The sequence below is a fragment of the Mixophyes fleayi genome, chromosome 2 (genome assembly GCF_038048845.1).
Source record: "Mixophyes fleayi isolate aMixFle1 chromosome 2, aMixFle1.hap1, whole genome shotgun sequence".
In the NCBI taxonomy this organism is placed as follows: Eukaryota; Metazoa; Chordata; class Amphibia; order Anura; family Limnodynastidae; genus Mixophyes; species Mixophyes fleayi.
The window spans coordinates 347,562,019-347,582,240 of NC_134403.1; the positions used below are offsets into that span (position 1 = coordinate 347,562,019).

The 20,222-nt window shown below is 39.8% G+C and overlaps 1 long non-coding RNA gene across 3 annotated transcripts in view; it reads left to right on the plus strand.

Moving 5' to 3' along the window:
• The window catches only part of LOC142139468 (uncharacterized), a 353,675-nt gene that overhangs the window by 123,989 nt on the left and 209,464 nt on the right, over positions 1-20,222 (plus strand). For all 3 annotated transcript variants that reach the window (XR_012688210.1, XR_012688209.1, XR_012688211.1), the window contains one exon: positions 11,856-11,904. This is a non-coding gene — a long non-coding RNA (uncharacterized LOC142139468). The remainder of the gene's footprint in view (positions 1-11,855; positions 11,905-20,222) is intronic.

The following is a 20,222-nucleotide window of genomic DNA, read 5'->3' on the forward strand; positions in this document are numbered from 1 at the left end:
CTGAAGTATCGGATTTTGGAACATGGGAGCTAGGCGAGTAGAGACCCGTCTGGAGGCGGAACGTTCCTGTGTACGTTCTCGAAAGCGTAGATCAATGCGGTTGCATAGGGTGATTAATGAATCCAGATCAGTAGGAAGCTCCCGAGACGTTAACTCGTCCTTAACTCGATCTGACAGACCTTGCCAGAATGCCGCTACTAAGGCTTCGTTGTTCCAACTGAGTTCAGAGGACAAGGTGCGGAACTGAATGGCGTACTGACCGACTGTCATGGATCCTTGGCGGAGGTTAAGGAGACTGGAGGCAGCTGAGGATATGCGACCTGGCTCATCGAAGACCTTACGGAAGGTCTCAATAAAGGTAGAAGCGTTAGAAAGCAGTGCGTCATTTCGCTCCCACAAGGGGGAAGCCCAGGCGAGTGCCTGTCCGGATAATAGAGAAATGATGAAAGCCACTTTGATGCGTTCTGAGGGGAACGATGCTGGATTACACTCGAAGTGAATAAGACACTGGTTCAGGAATCCCCTGCATCTCTTAGGCTCTCCGTCAAACTTCTCCGGCGGGGAAAGTCTCAAAACAGCAGTGGATGCAATGGCAGGAGAGGAGGAGGTTGCTGCAGCCGCAGAGGTAGTCACGGGAACATTCTGAGCTGCGGTCATAGAGGTCTGGAGGGTCTCGAGACGTGAGGTGACTCCTTGAATGCAATGAAGCAACTGTGCTTGCTCAGCCTCTTGTTTCTCAACTCTATGCGCCAAATGGTGTAGTAGGTCACGTGCTGAAGGTTCATTAGACGACTCGGTCGACATGGCCAGAGCAAACTGTCACAGAGGTGACTTTAGTACCTGCAAGTATTGGCTCAGCTACACAAGGAGGCGCGGAGTCTAACACGCCGCCGGTATTCACCAGGGACCCCCGCAAGGGAGTTTGGTTTTCGCGGCGAGCGACGTGCAGGTCGCGGCCCTCCCAGGTAGCTACTTGCGAGGTAAGGGCAAATCCGTAGACGTACAGGCCGAGTCAGAACCAAGCGGGCAGATAAGGTACCAAATCAGGAGGCAGAGGATAGTCAGCAGGCTGAGGTCAAACCGAAGTAACAAGGCAGGACACAGGGAGAATCCAAAGGCGAGGTCAGGAAGCCGGGTCAGTAACAGGAATCAATAGATAATATACAATAAGGTATAGCTGGAACGCTGGAGGCTAGATAACTAGTTGCTCTGGCATCCTAGTGATGTCAGAGCAGGATATATATAGGAAGTCCTTCACACTCATTGGTGGGCAGTGATTCGGCGGTCAGACAGCTGGCCGCCGACAGGAAGCTTCAGCAGCGCGTCCCGTTGTCATGGTGACGGGCGCGCATGCGCACACCGCCGCCGGAAGATGCGTCTCCGTTGCCTAGCAACGGGACGCTCAGAGAGAGTCAGACGTCCGTCCCTGCTTAGCGTGGAGGCGCGGGGACGGCGTCTGACAATATCTATCTGTCTATCTACCTATCTCTCACATATCTATCTATCTATCTATCTATCTATCTATCTCATGTATATCTATCTATCTCATATCTATCTATCTACCTATCTCTCACATATCTATCTATATATATATATATCTATCTATCTCTATCTATCTACCTATCTCTCACATATCTATCTATATATCTATCTATCTATCTATCTATCTATCTCATATCTATCTATCTCATATCTATCTATCTATCTATCATATATCTCTCTGTCTATCTACCTATCTCTCACATATCTATCTATCTATCTATCTATCTATCTCATGTATATCTATCTATCTATCTATCTATCTATCTCATGTATATCTATCTATCTATCTCATATCTATCTATCTACCTATCTTTCACATATCTATATATCTATCTATCTCACATATCTATTTATCTATCTATCTATCTATCTCTAACATATCTATATCTATCTATCTCTAACATATCTATCTATCTATCTCATATCTATCTATCTACCTATCTCTCACATATATATCTATCTATCTATCTATCTACCTATCTATCTCTCACATATCTATCTATCTATCTATCTATCTATCTATCTATCTATCTATCTATCTCATATCTATCTATCTATCTCTATCTATCTATCTCATATCTATCTATCTACCTATCTCTCACATATCTATACCTATCTCTCACATATCTATCTATCTATCCATCTATCTATCTATCTATCTATCATATATCTATCTGTCTACCTATCTATCTCTCACATATCTATCTATCTATCTATCTATCTATCTATCTATCTCTATCTATCTCTATCTATCTATCTCATATCTATCTACCTATCTCTCACATATCTATACCTATCTCTCACATATCTATCTATCTATCTATCTATCTATCTATCTATCATATATCTATCTACCTATCTCTCACATATCTATATAGCTAAATTTTCTCCCCATTTGTTATCGACAACGATTTTACCAACGACTGATAAAAAAAAGTCCCAATCAGCATGCCGATTCATGTGTACACACTGTACATGTTTTACAAGATTTACCTTCAGATCTGTGCTCTTCATCTGTCATAACCATCGGCTGGAAAGATCTTGACTCTAAACTCTGTGAAGATCCTGATTGTGAGTACATACACACAGCAGAATTGGAAAGACATCGTTCCATAGTTGAACAAGATTTTAAGTCCAGTTTAAGAATCAAATGAAACGATACAGTGTACTTTGGAAAGATAATAGTTCATCCTTGCAGTGTACACACTAATGGAGTATCGGGCAAAACAGTCGTTTATCATGTGATTGGCCCAATACTTGGCTGAAAACCCTGTAGTGTGTACCCAGCCCAACACAACTATTTATAATCTCATCAGCTAAACTGAGTGGCTGTATGCGGGTATTTCTTTGACTGATTCTCAAAAGCCCAGTTAGACAATCTGTGGGACGATAGTACAAGCATGTACAAGCCTTTAAACTACCCTTTCCAAGTAGAGGGCCTCCGTCTTCTAAAACGGAAAAAGCCCCGTTGAAAATTATGATGAATTTAAATACATTTTATATAGTAATTGTAGGGGGTGACTTTTATCCAGTTTAAATAAATAAAATTAAAACAGAATTCTTTCGTAAGTTAAACCATCCATTTCCTTTATTAAATAATATGCAAACGAGCTGTTCTCATGTGTTGGTGAATGAATTACATGGAAAGAGAAGCTGCAGAGAGACTGAGCTAAAGCAGATTTATTCTTGTGTTATATAACATTACTTTTCTGCTTATGGGTTCTGTTATAGACATTGATTTTTCTTACAATTATAAAAGTGAACACAGTCTTAGCCTAAGGGCTTATAATGTCTGTTCCTGTTTTATGCTTTTTTTCTGTGATTTAATGGACCTTGGTGAATCCAGGACTTCATTTGTAAGATGTCAGTCTGGTGACAGACTGAGAAAGACCAGAACTGGGAATTATACAGTCTTTAAAATTTTGACAGGAATGTGTAAAGATTTCCAGCGTATTGAACATAAATATTTTACTTGGCTTTAACTTATATAAATGGGTGGCTATCCTTCCAACCATTCTTGTTGACATATTTGCTCAGTTCCTTCTTTTTTGGAAGTTTTTGATGTGTTTGTAAAGTGTGCAGTATGAACATAAATTTATAATCTTTACTCACTGGCACAAAAGCTAATTACACTATTGCATTGTATCCATTGATATGATGGTATTTACGTGTGTTGCCCCTTATTCCGCTTTTATTGAGGCCCCTTTCCCCTACAGCCATAGTCATAGATGCCTACTCTATGGGATATTGGGGGAGACTCCCAAATTAGGGGGAAACCTGCTCTCGCAAGGGCACTTAGCGGCATAGAAGGTGTTTGGGTTTGTGCTGTGCTCAGGGATGTGATGACGCAAATGACATCATTAAGCCATGTCAACCTCAGGGGTGTGATGACGCAAATTACTGCACTAAGCCACGCTAACCTCAGGGCTGTGATGACGCAAATAACATCACTAAGCCACGCCAACCTCAGGGCTGTGATGACGCAAATTACATCACTAAGCCACACTAACCTCAGGGGCGTGATGACGCAAATTACTGCACTAAGCCACACTAACCTCAGGGGCATGATGACGCAAATTACATCACTAAGCCACGCTAACCTCAGTGGTGTGATGACGCAAATTACATCACTAAGCCACGCTAACCCCTCAGGAGTGTGATGACACAAATTACATCACTAAGCCACGCTAACCTCAGGGGTGTGATGATGCAAATTACATCACTAAGCCACACTAACCTCAGGGGTGTGATGACGCAAATTACATCTCTAAGCCACGCTAACCTTAGATGACGCAAATTTCTGTCACCATACACATTGCCTTGCCCTCGTGATTTCTGGAAATGGCAAGTATGACATTGGTTTCAACCTCTACTCTAGTCATGGAAGTTGTTCTGTCCTAATTGAGACCACTGCCAATTGTTTATAAATATGTAGAGAGTAAAGTTTTAATGTACAAAATTCTAAGGTGTAAAGTGATCAGAGTGCCATCACTGCATTCTGGCACCGGAGACCTAGACCTCAGCTAGGACAATTAGTTCATATCACTACATGTGTTAGTCCTCCCCCTGTCACTAAAGATTGTATTTGAAAATGATCAGTCAGGAGATTCTTGAAAGGTGCGAGATGTTCAGTGCCAAAGAGGGTAGAACGTGATTCAACGTGAGCCACAGCTAACAAATCACAGCTGCTGATTCAACCAATGGGATCCAGGAGAGGAAAACCTTGATGTCCCCAAGTTTCAGGCAAAAGAATGGCTCATTGTCCCAGTAATAATTTGATTTGCATTACCATGTTACCTGTGTCGTGAATGGGATTGTGGTATAGGACGGCCCTCTTGGACAGTACTGAGATTGATTTGCATTGATGGAGGGACTCGTCAGCAAAGGGTCAATGAAAAAGCAGATTTGCCAGCTACATATGTGTATTGCAATCCTTAATGAATGGGTCTGCATGTCTTAAATATATGATGTCACTATTATACCTTACTTTGACGTAAACATTCGTATTACTGCAGTGCGAACATTAAAAATAAAAATGTGATTTTAATCAACATTAGATCTATCAAAAAGACTAAAATAAACCTATTTATTTTCTTACTAACATTGAGCTGCCCCCCAAAGAAATGCTGCTTTCGGAGGCATTATAGATAACCCTCTTTTATTTCTGTAGTATCAATTCCTGGCAGTTCATGACCACATCATTCTGACATTTAGGAGAAAGTTCAGCTAAAGCATAAATATTAAGGGCTTTGTTAAACTCTAGGCCTGGATGGAAGATGAATTGGCTTTTTTCCCCGGCTTCTGAACCTTTTATGTCAGAGTTGAAGTGAAGGGCAGCAGGGCTTTAATCTGGTCACTGGTCACTCTTCAGATTCCTTTCCAGGCTCAGTGATTGGCTAACTGTCCTTCCTGTTCTTTATTAGATGATATAGAAAGGGATAATCGATTTCACAGGGTAGATAACATGCTTTTATTATCATGTAGGCACAAACAAAATCTAGACACATTGCCTTTAGGCAGGTGATTCAAAGCCTGATATTTGTCGTGCTAAAGATTGACCTTAATGTTAGGACATAATGTAATTTTCTATATAACCTTTTACGTGTACCACTATGATCAGCAATCAGTTCCAGATCCGGAAGAATGAAATATCGGATCTTAGAGTGTTGAAACGTACGCGCCATATATAAAGCCATATTTTCGTAGCTGAGTAAGGAATAATTGATCACACTATTACTTGTATTGGAAATACTCCAGTTGACAAATCATTTTGTAACAAAAGAAGAGAAGCCCTGCACAATTAGCCCAGCACTGTAGTCCGCACAACCTTCCGATAACCCTGCTTTAAAACAGACAGTCACAGTAGGTGCATGGTTTGCATGAAAGGAGACACCGTTTCAACAGCTGTTAGGTCCATGTGAATCAACCTTTTTTTTTAGGAGCTTAACTAAAGTTCTTTCTTTTGTTTGGTTTTGTAAAAAAAATAATAAAAACAATCTTTTATTTTAAGAAGATTTGGGTGCCACAGAAAATCACAATGGTCTGCAATGCCGGAGCAACAAATTCCACTGTCCCTACCATGAAATCTATTCAAAAACACCAACTTCCACACTATCACCTTTTTGGGGGCAGCCCAGCCAATCAGTAACAACCTGCACCCGCAACAACTGCCACTATAATTCCATTTACTGCAGAAATGTCATTACGCGCGTCTGCCCATTTATCTACCACTCCATATATATGGTATATATATAATCTTCTATGGGGCATATTCAATTGTCGGTGGAAACGCCGAAAATCTCTGTTATTACGGTAATAGTGCGCGGAAAAACATTATTACGGTAGTTTTCTCGCTGGATTTCAGCTCGCAGCTCCCTGAGCCGCAAGCAGAAATCCAGCTAACTACTACCGTAATAACGGTATTCGTTTTGACGCCGCAGAAACCCGCAACAATGGAATATGCCCCTATGTGTTTAAAAAATATATATTTACTATCTGATACATTGTGTTTATGGGAAACATCTATTCATACTCCGTACAAAAAGATGTCATAAGTTTGCTCACTCCCCCTTTTTAAAAAAAAACGAAAAAAAAAAAAAAATCTCTGGTTAACGGACTGATTTATTTTTGCTACTTATAAAGCCCAGAAAGTAGGAAAGGTTGTGGTAATTATAGACATTATACTGAATAAGAGTTACAAATCTTAAAAACCTGAGACTGTCCTTGAAAATAAGATACGTTGAATACAATTTGCAGAAAGGTACTAGGACAGTGCAATTGTACACATAACTATTACATACTTTACATAGTCCAAAGATACAGTTCGCTTCCCAACAAGGCCTAACCAAAAACGTATCATACTACTTTCTCTATAGTGTTTTACAGTTGTTGTAAATAACTGAAGGTTCTGTAGCCAGCCTGTCTACAGTGTTCTCCCTATGAACCTTTTTTTTCCCAAACAGTTTTATTGATGTTTAAAAAGATTCAAAACAATATAGGAGGCAGGGTAGGGAACATGATTGTAAAAAAAGAGGACACAGGAAGAGACCCATAGAAACCATAGCAGTGTTCTCCCCAGAAATTGCTGCCACCCGGGTAGCGTTAAGAAGCAGCCGGGTGTCATGAAGAAGCACCCGGGTGGCATTAAGAAGCAGCTGGGTGGGGGCAGTTGTAATACTTTGCAATAATAATGAAAAAATGTTGAAGTACTGGTCAGACTGGTGGCTGTACTGCCCGTTATAATAGGAAAAACAATGGTTTATTCTGTTATAATAGGACTCTGTTGGGCTCCAAGAGCCGGGTGGCAAGGAAAAACAGCCGGATGGAGCACCCGAGAAATAGGTGCTGGGGAGAACACTGCATAGAGGGAGTATTAGATTCCAGGCAATGTCCCGTCACAGATTTGCACAATGAGAACTCTGCAAAATGTATGGTATCTGATACATCAATGCATCCAACTCTACATGAGGCCATCAGTATGTAGTAAAATGACCGGGACTTAGCAATGCCTGAGTAGGGCCACCCATAAGTGGTAGTCATGTGCAGTTCTTATGGTGAGTATAGACAGAATACCAGAGGAGGTCACATCCAAACATTTCTTGAGAACTGGTATAGAACTATGTGTCCGTATCTTCCTCCTCTGCCTCTTAGGAACACAGATACATATTTATGAGCTTTCATACGTGTAAGGCAGGAAGTGGGTACCAGGGGTGCCGAGAGGGGGAGGCATTCACCTGGCGCCACTAGTTGTCGTTCTCAATGTAAACTTCAATTGACAAATCTCCAGTTCCAAAGTTTGTCATAAAATGTTTTGTTTCTTTAATTCTCAGACATAGTTTCATATTTTAACAACAACCTTTTTGCTGCAGTTACCACTCACTTTTAGAGGGTCAAATGTGGTGGGAAAATTGATTTGTTGACATTCCATTTAGGAATAAATGAGTTATAGGTTCATTAAAAACTACAATTATTTTAACAGATGAGACAACACATAACTGTTAAGGTAATGTTTCCTGGCTCCAAAAATGTAATTATAATGATAGGATTGTAATCTTTGGATCAGTGTGATGACCTCATCTTAACTTCCACTTTGTGCCAAAGAAAAGTTTAAATGTGTGTTATCCTTCCTCCAGAGTCCGGTATACCTGTGTATAAGGTTTCCCTGGTTCTGATCAAGACAAGGATTTTTAGAACACTTCAGGTTTTAGTGGGATGTCCCATCATCACCAGAGCAATAAAATTGGATACCTTTTTGATAAGTTACAGAATTATTGAGGTTAATGCTCTAATGGAATTAATGATAAGCCAGTGTGCAATCAAATGTCTTCTTAATTAAAAAAAAAATTACATTTAAATAAAATAAAAAAAACATAGTTTCCAGTTGATGATAACATAGTTTATACATCATTGTCATTATTCATTACTACTTTCTGTAGGGAATGTATTACTTTTTAACATATTTGTTTGTCGGGGAGTATCCAGCTCAGGGGAAACGCAGGATTTGTAGAGAGGGGTTTCCATGCCACACCACCAGTGGGTGTGGCCAGCATGCTTCGGGACGTGGCTATAATTTTAGACAGTGTTTGGCTGCTCTCCAACTATTCCTATCCCCATCATATACACGGGCAATGCTGCGTGCACTACTGTTAGGTGCACGCAGCTCTCCCTTTTCGAGCAGAGCTGTGTGAAGCGGGGACATACCTCCCATCTGTCCCTACAATCAGGACAAAGTCCTGACTGAGTGTGTCGGAACAGTTGACAGACTGTCCTTCTCTCTCCTATCTGTTCTTGCTGCGTTCAATGCTTGTTGGGGTGAGATGGCTGTGAGCAGTGCAGACAGAAACGATCTGCACACAAGCTGCAAAGTGGCTGGTCCCAGGGCAGGGTCCAGCTACATCAAGTCCAGTGCTTCCGAGCTTTGGAGAAATGGAAAAGTTGGGATTCAAGGATGAACCCAGTCAAAACTGAAAACGACATTTTTTGGTGGAGTTGTCCCCACAGCCCTGGGAGGTTGGGAAGCGCCCCAATGCATATCAGCGCGAGACTGGTAACCTCTGGGAGGGAGATGGGCACATTGTTTTTTGATTCCCTTTCCCCATAGAAACCACCCAAGGCTTTCGATCCCTGGGACTGATTGATGATTTGGGTGGAAGATGTGGGCATTTCCTTTTTTTTTTTTTTTACAATATGTATTTTTATTACACAATACAGTGCACATTGGATGTGTTTTGGCTCATTAAAATATAGGCGAGACCTGGGGGTAAATGTATCAAGCTGAGAGTTTTCCGGCGGGTTTGAAAAGTGGAGATGTTGCCTATAGCAACCAATCAGATTCTAGCTATCATTTTGTAGAATGTACTAAATAAATGATAGCTAGAATCTGATTGGTTTTTCAAACCCGCTGGAAAAATCTCGGCTTGATACATTTACCCTCTGATCTCCATGGGGTGTGAGGTGGGGCAGAATTCTAGTATTTTTTAGAAGTGGATTGGGCATGACAAGGAACACCCTTGAAAATGTGACACCTCCACCATTTTATTTCATTATAATAATCTCACTCCGCAAAATAAAGCTTTTGTCTGCTCTGTAGAATGAGGCGCACCAGTGGGACTCTTCAGCGGGAACAGGCGAGGTTTCATAATCATTTAATGTGATTGAACCTCCCTGTGTTCTGCATAGTCAAAGCGTTACGATTATTTTTAAAACCATACAAACAGCTGGTATGGACATTTACGCTGGCGAGCCTAACCATTTTATAGTGGCAGAGGTTCAGAGGTTAGCAAAATATTGAAAGAAAATGCATAGAGCATATGGTTACTATAATGGTATGACAGTCTAAAATAAATAAAGTGTATCGCTGATTCCTTTCTACCCCAGAACACTCCGAGATGTTGGATACAAACACACTCATAGCCTCCTTCTGGACAGTGTTTCTAAAACAAAGCCGGAAGGTCATCAGTTTGCAAAACGTTCATGTGACTAGAATTAAGGAATTATAATAAAAGTGACAAGGAAAAGGTAAAAATGATATTCAGTATAGAAATCACTTTGCAAAACTCAAGGGATAAAAACAATAGAGACTAACTGGTTTGTGTCTGCCATCAGCCTCCATCCATCACATGTTTGAGGTCTAGCAAGGCTTCCATCAAGGTTTTGCTGTTGTGGGGTCACTGCACACTGCGCTCCTATCACAGGCTCTTGCTTAGAACAGGTGGTGATAGATAAAGTGCAGTGTAAATAATCTCTGAATAGCTGCATGTGATCTTTCAAATCCCCTATTTAGTGTGATTCTGAGCAGGTTCAGGCATCACCGGCATAGGTTGAAATTAAGTTCAACTATTTTTATTAACACATTACTCAGACACCCCCTTTTACATGGCTGTGAATGTAGTTTGTCTTTGGAAGTTCATTTTAAGTTTTTGGCGGAGATGTGATGAGATAGAAAGGACAGTGAAGTCTGCACCACTCATATTCAGGTGGTTTCATTTGATGCAACTGCAAAATTTCATGATGAAATGATGGTATCATTTTTTTTAAAAGGAAGACAGCAATAGCTTTGTAGGACAATATGGTTCATACCTCTGTTATCAATGAAATAATGCATTGCTGCTTTGTATAACTTGATAAATCCTAAAATACAAGCCGTCATTGAACTGGGATTATTTATAGTGTGGCGTGCCATTTTTTTATTAAATTACTATTGACAGCAACCCCATGACCAGTGTATCAGAGCAGCCCTAGGGCATGTCTACTAATACTGCCCATGACCTGAATATTAGATCCACATGACCAGTATGTTAAAATAGACCAATGCCCAGATGATACAGCCCCATGTCCAGTGAATACAACTTTATATATAGCCTTATATGAAATTAATACAGGTTCAGTAAATACAACCGTATAAGACTAATTCCCCCATTCCTCTTCCTCAATGTCTTTTTTGTTTCACATACCCTTGTTGCTTCCTTCAAGTAACAGTGGGTACGACCAGGTACAATCTCACAGCAGACGTAGTAATCAGATTCATCATCATCCATCACCACCAATTCCGCAGCACTCTACAGAGACTTTGTCATTCACATCAGTCCCCATTGGAGCTTACAGTCTTAATTCTAAATTGGAGCTTCCAGTCTAACTTCCCTAACACGGTGTTAATTTTTGTTCCCAGTCAATTATCCTGCTAGAATGTTTTTGGAGGGTGGGGGAAACCGGAGCACCCGGAGGTAACCCGCACAAACATGGGGAGAACATACAAACTCCACAAAGTTAAGGCCCTGTTTGGGAATCACACTCATTACCGCATCACTGTGAGGCAGGAGTGCTAACCACTAAGCCACCGTGCCTGTTAAAAACAATAGCACAGAACAGTATGGGAGTCAGTGAAATGTTAACACATTGTCATTGTAAACCTGGTGGGTGTATTTGCTCCTATATGTACTTATATATCAGTATATCTTGTCAGCACTAGGCAGATGCTCTCCATGAAAATATGATTCCCAACTGTCAATGATAGATCCTGAAAGGTGAAAATATAACCAGGACTGTTTTAGTTAGGTGGAGTAATTGGGCCCCAGAAGAAATACTGCTTGTTAGGACAGCTAGCTATAGACAAGTGCTATCTTTTTTGTAATCAGACCCACCACATCCAGCCACTTCTACTGACAAGTTTTTAGACTGAAGAGTCCCTAGCTACAGACATCCACATTTAGAGATATAATGCACCAGTATATATTAATGAGAATTGTATTTACATATGGTCTACTATTTCATATTTATTTCAATCTATTAATGTGTTGTTGTTTTTCTTTATTTAGATCTTCAAGGATTACATGATTTTCTCCAGCTACAGATGTGCACCACTAAGTAAGTGTGAATTACCTAAATACAGCGGCTAAATAGCATTGTAATTCTAATTTTGGTTCCTTTTTTCACACTTTATGTCCGAATCCTGGGCATTGGATCCAAAGTAGATAGAAGTTATTTTGTGATCATTGTTCCATAAGTAGCAACACAGTAAGTGTGCCACAAAAAAGATGATCGAACGTGGATAGCAGAACGTATTGCTTGCTTTATTTTCACATTTTACGCGTTTCACCAGCTATTTTGTTAAAAACACAGTCTGCATCCCTAACGCATGTTTTTATCTCCCAGCATTCCTCTGCACAAGAGCAGTACTCGATTGGCCAAAATGCCAATCCACTCAAAGTATGCCTCAGTTCCCATAATCCATATTTGTCAGGGCCCTGCTCTTTCAGACCCTAACAAAATAGGGATTAGCTTGTGGAAAAACGATTTCTGCCTATATTGGGTTTGCTTTAGTCCATAGTGGTTAATAATTGCGAAGTGAGCTCCTAACTTTCCTTTGGCCAACATTAAAAAACAGAAAAGGACACAATTGGATCAAATTTACTTATGAACATGTACCCTCTGTATGTGTGATGAGTTTTCATCATGTGATTTAATGATTTGGAGATTTCACTGGGCTATAGAGTGAATTTATTGTTTCTATTAGGAAGATAACATGTGGAAGCATTTAAATTCTTTGTGTTTATAGCCATAAACAAGCAGCATTTAATTACTGTAAATCCCCCCTGAATTCAGAGATTACAGTGAAGGGGGAATTCTCTTTCCTTAAAATTTGGGAGCGATCATCCAATCACATGCAGTGTTCAGTCTATTCCATGTGACACCTTTAGTGTGGTACTCTCTGTAACAGTGACAGAAATGTATTTAATATTTAGCAAATAAGTGGACTATATAGAATGTTAAACTCATTATACATGAAATGATATTAGCAGGTATTTACATTGCAATATGAAATTCATAGTTAAACATCAGCGTAATACATATTGAGCTAGAAAGTAACACAGCCGTAGGGTGAAGTGGAGGATCGGCTTGAAGTCATGGTGTAAAATCCGATTGTAAGTCTAAAATTTATATATACAGTAGTTATTTTCGTGCCATATTGCTTTCAGGATATCCTGTTCTGTCTTTAGGCTGTTTACAATTTACACATAGAACTCAATACTAAGCCAACTGCTGCTGAGTGTAACATTACCTTAAGTGCAGATGAAGCATAACTGAATTCTTCAAAAGATAGTATCATGGTGGGTACACTGTAGTTACCTATTGGAGCTGTTAGGTATGCAACATTTTGTCTCCAATATGTTTGGTAACTTTTCTGATTTCATTAATGTGCAGGATAATTTTTTTTTTTTACTTCTTAGACAATTCAGCCATGACACACCACTCAAAATATCAACACATTGTGACAATCAACACATCAGGAAGTGTAGTTACGCCTATAAATGACTGATAAAGCACTAGGCGCATGTGGCACCCACCCATGTGTGGTAAGGGAACTAAGTTCAGTGAAAGACAAATCACCCTTTTTTTTTCTTGATTTCTTTATAACCATGTCAATACCTTAAGACTTGAAAGAGACAGACTTGGTGCCAAATTCACATTCTGAACATTTATAGACGAGTACGTCTGCCATTAGTTAGGTAAAATATGTGAAGAGACGATATTCAGAAATATATTATAGAAAACATAATGGTAACATTGTCACACATGTTTAGACCATAGTAACAATTGTCCTACATGTGAATTAAATGAATTAAATTCAATTGAAGAGATCAGCGGTAATAAAAAGATGAGTAACAACAACCAGTGCCAGACAGCTTCTAATAAATTCATAGTTTTAGCAGTGTGTATATATAGGGCAAATGTTGGACTGCATCTTGAATATGAGGTACAGTGTCAGGATATGTCTATAAAAGTACATAGGAGCACTTCAGAGGGTTTACAAATTGGCAACTATATTAATGGAATGGATGAATTAAATTATAATGAAATGATAGGTAAATTTGTTTCATTTGGAAAAAATGAATTCATCATTTGTCGGCACCACACAGTATTTTTTGTCAAATAAGAGTCAGGGGTATATTTACTAAACTGCGGGTTTGAAAAAGTGGAGATGTTGCCTATAGCAACCGATCAGATTCTAGTTATCATTAATTTAGTATATTCTACAAAATAACAGCTAGTATCTGATTGGCAGCTATAGGCAACATCTCCAGTTTTTCAGACCTTCCGTTTAGTAAATATGCCGCTCAGAGTCAAATGTGAAAAGTAAGGTGAGAAATGATTTGTGTTGTGTGATAAGTATGAGAAGCACATTTGAAGCTACTTTACCTCTTCGTGTTTCACTCATTCATTGGCCAATTGAGCTTCTATGGGTTACATTGCCTTTTATTTTTTTAAGCATTTTTAAAAAAATATGTCCCCTGTAGTAATGAGAGAAATGACATCATACTTCTATAACTTCTTCATTTTATCACATTAATCTGCTAAGTGACGTTAATAGTGACATAAAAGCAGCTACTGTAACCCTACAACAACTTCTCCAGGGATAAATGTGGCATTTAGCTGGAGTGAGTTGCCTGTGGAATATATGGAATACAAACAATGGTACGGGGATTGAGTGTTACAAGTAGCAAGTCCATTTAATCCCACGCTTTTCTTCAAAGTCCTTTTCAATTAGCTATCAGTGTTCCCTAAAGCCATTGGCCATGAGCCCCGCCCACTGTCCACCTCCTCTTTGTCTTCGATGAGATATATAGGCACACAGAGCCCACTTAGGTTAAAGGGGATGTCCAACCAGACAAATCCTTTTACAAATCCTTTTACATAGCCAGAGTAAAAAATCCTTTCAGCTGTTTTATTTGTTAGTATGGTCCTTGTATTGTTTCTGTGCAATATTGTATCTAAATGTGTTAAGGCTGGGCCCTTTCCTACCCTTTATGTTTCCAAGTGAAGCCATCCATATGTGTCAATGACAGTCCGGAATTGTCCTTAAAGAGCAGATAAAACCACTATTTATCATTACTATATGCCACTGGCAGTGCACTAAACAGCTGAATAGTATATATGAAATAACTGGATTGTTTCTACATGAATGATTATGTCCATGAAGCTTTATCTGACAAACACGTTTGCAAACTTGCTTTACAGAAGTGCAGTGTGTGGATTGCTTGCTTCATTCACAGCAATCGGGTCACAGTAACCCAGATGACTTCATTCTCACCTTTTTGACCTGTATCATATCCCATCAGGACACTGTTCTTAGGCTGGGTACACACTACAAAAAATTTCTCCCAATGCTATATTAGTAACGATTTTAACAGCGACTGAAGAAAAAGAAAAGTCTCGATCAGCATGCCGATTTATGCGTACACACAATACATGTTTTAGAAGACGGACGGATGGTCGGTCTTTCGTTAATCGTCTAAAACGTGACTAGTGTATAAGCATTAATCGTCAGAGCGATCCGACTTTCGGTCGAAGGTAAAGTCGTAGATAACACGTCAGGCAGAAAAGTCTTTAGTGTGTACTTAGCCTTACCCTCAGATCTGTGCTCTTCATCTGTCATAACTATCTGCTGAAAAGATCATGGCTCTGTAAACTTCTCTATGGACGTCCTTATTGTGAGTGCATATACACTGCAGAATTGGAGCGACATTGCTCCATCGTTGAACAAGATTTTTTGTCTGGTTTAAAAATCAAATGAAACTATATGATGAGCTTTAGAATGACCATCCCTCATCATATCAGTCTACACACTAATGCAATATCGGGCCAAAACAGTTGTTTATCATGTGATTGGTACGAGAATCGTCTGAAAAGCCTGTAGTGTGTACCCACCCTAAAGATGTGGTTTGTAGCTGTCTCTAAGGTGTGGAGAGGTAATACCTTTTAAAAGCATATCAGTATTTAACATAGCACGTGTGAGATTTACAAAACGTGGTCGGTATTTTCATATGAATAATAGCTTCCTGCTCATGAAATACCTAATCGGTCATCATGCCTGTGTAAATCATATAGAATGGTTCAGAATGCTCCTTAGGGTGAGCAATTTCTGAAAATATGTTTTGATTATACATCTAATGCCTGTATATGGGATTAAAATAATGGTTATTCACAGGTGATATCCTCAGCTACAAAAACATACCTGCAGGGCCGGTGGAGGGTCCCCCTTAGCAGGTGGAAGTAGGGGACAGTGGTGGAAACCTCTGCTCCTGTCATCCTGGGAATGTGTCATCATAGCTGACATGGAGGATCAGCCGACAGGCAAGAAGCTGCCGACTGCTGCTCCTCCATGTTTTCGTCTGGTGCTCAGTGTGGGGTTAAGAAGCTGCCGACTACTGCTCCTCTATGTTATCGTCTGGTGCTCAGTGCAGGGGCGCTGCGAGGGAAAAAATAACATTGAATTAGGTTCGCCTAATGGTAGCACCAATACTTGCCAATATTTTAAAATAGTTTCTAGGGATACTTTGCTACTGTCTTCATGGACGATGAAGCGGCACAATCCCCATCATGCTGCGTGTTTACATTTTTGATAAGAATGTATTTTTATGCATTTTCTAAGAATGTGATCAATGATGTAATAAATATCAACTTGAAAAACATAAAGAATAAGAATAGATAGTAAGAATTGCAGCTAACATGCAGAAAAGTATACTTATAATTCTACAGGTGGTCATTACTAAAAGCAGGGACAATTCCAAGAACAGATATTTAAACCATGGGGAAATTGAATCAGCAAAGTGGAGGGAATTTATTTAAAATGTAATTTATTTATTTTTTTGCTATCTGAAAGACTTTTACACCTCACAGGTCGGTTTAGTAACACAGTCATGACCAAAAGTTTTGAGAATGACACAAATATTGGTTTTCACAGTTTGCTGCTTCAGTGTTTTTAGATCTTTTTGTCAGATCTTGCTATGGTATACTGAAGTAAAATTACAAGCATTTCATAAGTGCCAAAGGCTTTTATTGACAATTACATTAAGTTTATGCAAACAGTCAATATTTGCAGTGTTGACCCTTCTTCTTGAAGACCTCTGCAATTTGCCCTGGCGTGCTGTCAATCATCTTCTGGGCCACATACTGACCGATGGTTGCCCATTCTTGCCTAATCAATGCTTGGAATTTGTCAGAATTTGTGGGTTTTTGTTTGTCCACCCGCCTCTTGAGGATTGACCACGAGGTCAATCCTCAAGGTCTGGGGAGTTTCCGGGCCATGGACCAAAAATTTCGATGTTTTCATCTACGAGCCACTTAGTTATCACATTTGCCTTATGGCAAGGTGCTCCATCGTGCTGGAAAAGGCATTGTTCGTCACCAAACTTATTGGATGGTCGGGAGAAGTTGCTTTTGGAGGATGTTTTGGTACCATTCTTTATTCATGGCTGTGTTCTTAGGCAAAATTGTGAGTGAGCCCTCTTCCACCAGTGCAGAGCTGCTCAGTAATGGCAGCAGGCAGGTGTGAGTGCTTTTGCACGCACGATGAGGTGAAGACTTTTGGAGGATGACCTGGTGTCAAAAAGGCCAGCAAGGCAAAACATCAGGGACAGACTGATATTCTGCAAAAGGTACCGCGATTGGACTGCTGAGGTCTGGGGTAAAGTCATTTTCTCTGATGAAATCCTTTTCAGATTGTTTGGGGCATCTGGAAACCGGTTATCTGGAGAAGGAAAGGTGAGCGCTACCATCAGCCCTGTGTCATGCCAACAGTAAAGCATCCTGACACCATTCATGTGCGGGGTTGTGTCTCAGCCAAGGGAGTGGGCTCACTCACAATTTTGGCTAAGAACACAGCCATGAATAAAGAATGGTACCAAAACATCCTTCAAGAGAAACTTCTCCCAACCATCCAGGAACAGTTTGGTGATGAACAATGCCTTTTCCAGCATGATTACAATAAGGCAAAAGTGATAACTAAACATCGAAATTTTGGGTCCATGCCCAGGAAACTCCCCAGACCTTAATCCCATTGAGAACTTGTGGTCAATCCTCAAGAGGCGGGTGGACAAACAAAACCCCACAAATTCTGACAAACTCTAAGGGCTAGATTTACTAAGCTGCGGGTTTGAAAAAGTGGGGATGTTGCCTATAGCAACCAGTCAGATTCTAGCTGTCATTTTGTAGACTGTACTAAATAAATGAAAGCTAGAATCTGATTGGTTGCTATAGGCAACATCCCCACTTTTTCAAACTCGCAGCTTAGTAAATCTAGCCCTAAGCATTGATTAGGCAAGAATGGGCAGCCATCAGTCAGTATGTGGCCCAGAAGATGATTGACAGCATGCCAGGGCGAATTGCAGAGGTCTTCAAAAAGAAGGGTCAACTCTGCAAATATTAACTGTTTGCATAAACTTAATGTAATTGTCAATAAAAGCCTTTGACATGCTTGTAATTTTATTTTAGTATACCATAGCAACATCTGACAAAAATGTCTAAAACACTGAAGCAGCAAACTGTGAAAACCAATACTTTTCTCAAAACTTTTGGCCATGACTGTACATTATTTATGTGGATATAAATATTTATGGTGCTGTATAATGGATAAGATGTTTGTAATTGTTAGTCTCCATCTCAGGCAAAAGAATGGCTCATTGTCCCAGTAATAATTTGATTTGCATTACCATGTTACCTGTGTGTGTCTGTGTATATATTTTTGTTCATTTTTGTTCTTTCTGTATCATGTTGTGTCATGACTCACTGTTTTTGGTATGTTATGTACGGCCCTGCAGACACTTTGTGGTGCCTTATAAATTAAAGATAATAATAATAATAATAATAATAATAATAATGGATGCTTACTCTGCTAAATGGTAGTTACACTTGTACGAATGACGTCACAGAAGTTGTGATGAGCTGTTTTGTCCCCACAATACCACAGATGCCTGAGTTATTAAGGAGAGCAAATCATAAAAAAGGAATAACTTTGCACCTGGGCCAAGCCATGTTGCATTGAAGGGGAGGTAAATTTTAAAAGTGGGGACAGATTTATAGTTGGGGTGGGACATGTCCTAGATCAACTTTAAATTTCATTGGAAAAAACTAAGCTATCAAGTATTTGTGTGCTAGATGAAAAAAGAGCCAGTATTTAACTTATATGTAAAATAATAAACTAATTTGCACCCCTTGCATTGTAACATGGTTTGTCCCGGAGAACATCTACTCCTTTATTTTGCCTTACTTTCCGTAATGACCCTTTTTGATTTAGGCATTGATCCATTATCTGTATACTGACTATTACTAAGATATACCTACTGAGGATTGCCACATTCACATACCTACTGAAATATGGAGATTAAGATGTATTTGCTGAGTTATAGTGATAAATAGGAGATATATTAGTATAACTGCTTCTAAGGTGCATTTCACTAATATATGTGTTTACGAGATATGATGTGATATTGTTGTTACTTGTTATAAACATCTGTTTCTTGGCTACACTGCTAATGTGTAGTTCAGGTTGATACATATTCATTGTACATATCTACCGCAGGGTATTGCATAGAAGTAGTTACAAGGTCTCATTCTTCGTTTCAGAATTCCTGTCCATCTCAATGTGAATTGTTCTTGTGAAAAATACCTTTGAAGCATGAAGTATTCATTTATTTGAAGTGCTGCTTTCTAAAGTATGATGTTGGCTTGTAAAGGTCATTTACAAAGCTGTAAATATGTGACGAATAGGGTAAATGACATTTTGTGATGTCATAGCCTATTTCTGTGTTCGTTGTTGCGGGAAGCACATAGATCTTCATGTCAAGGTGATGGCGGGCGCGGGTATTGCCAAGATTCATGGGAGGAGCAGCGCGGATGAATACACCTTCTTACATATTAGTATGAGGAGAAACGCGTCGCAGGCAGCCAGAGAGTGACTTGTGAAACATTATCATTCTTACTGCAATAACAAAGCAGTTCCATGCAGCAATTGTCTTCTGTATACATAGATTAATATGGAGCATTTTAGAATAGCGTTTAACCTCTCTTTTACCAGTGCCTCAGGACAATGTGCCAGTCCCATCTGCTCATGGGGAAGGGGCTAAGGGGGGGTTAGACTCTGATGCGGTAAATTTTGAGATTGAAGACACTGCAGTTTTATGTCACTGTCAGGTTGGAGGATAGATTTGTTGTCTGATGGTTATCACTGATGCTGAAGGACACTAATACAGGTTAGAACAATAAACACCAGACAGTTGTAGTTTAGGGAGGAGAGTGATGTGACAGGTTAGGAGTGCTGCCTTAAGCCAGCCACCTGGCAGCAGGGGGCCACAATCTATGGCCTAGGTTTAACCTCGGGAGCCTGAGAGCCTAACATTAGAAAA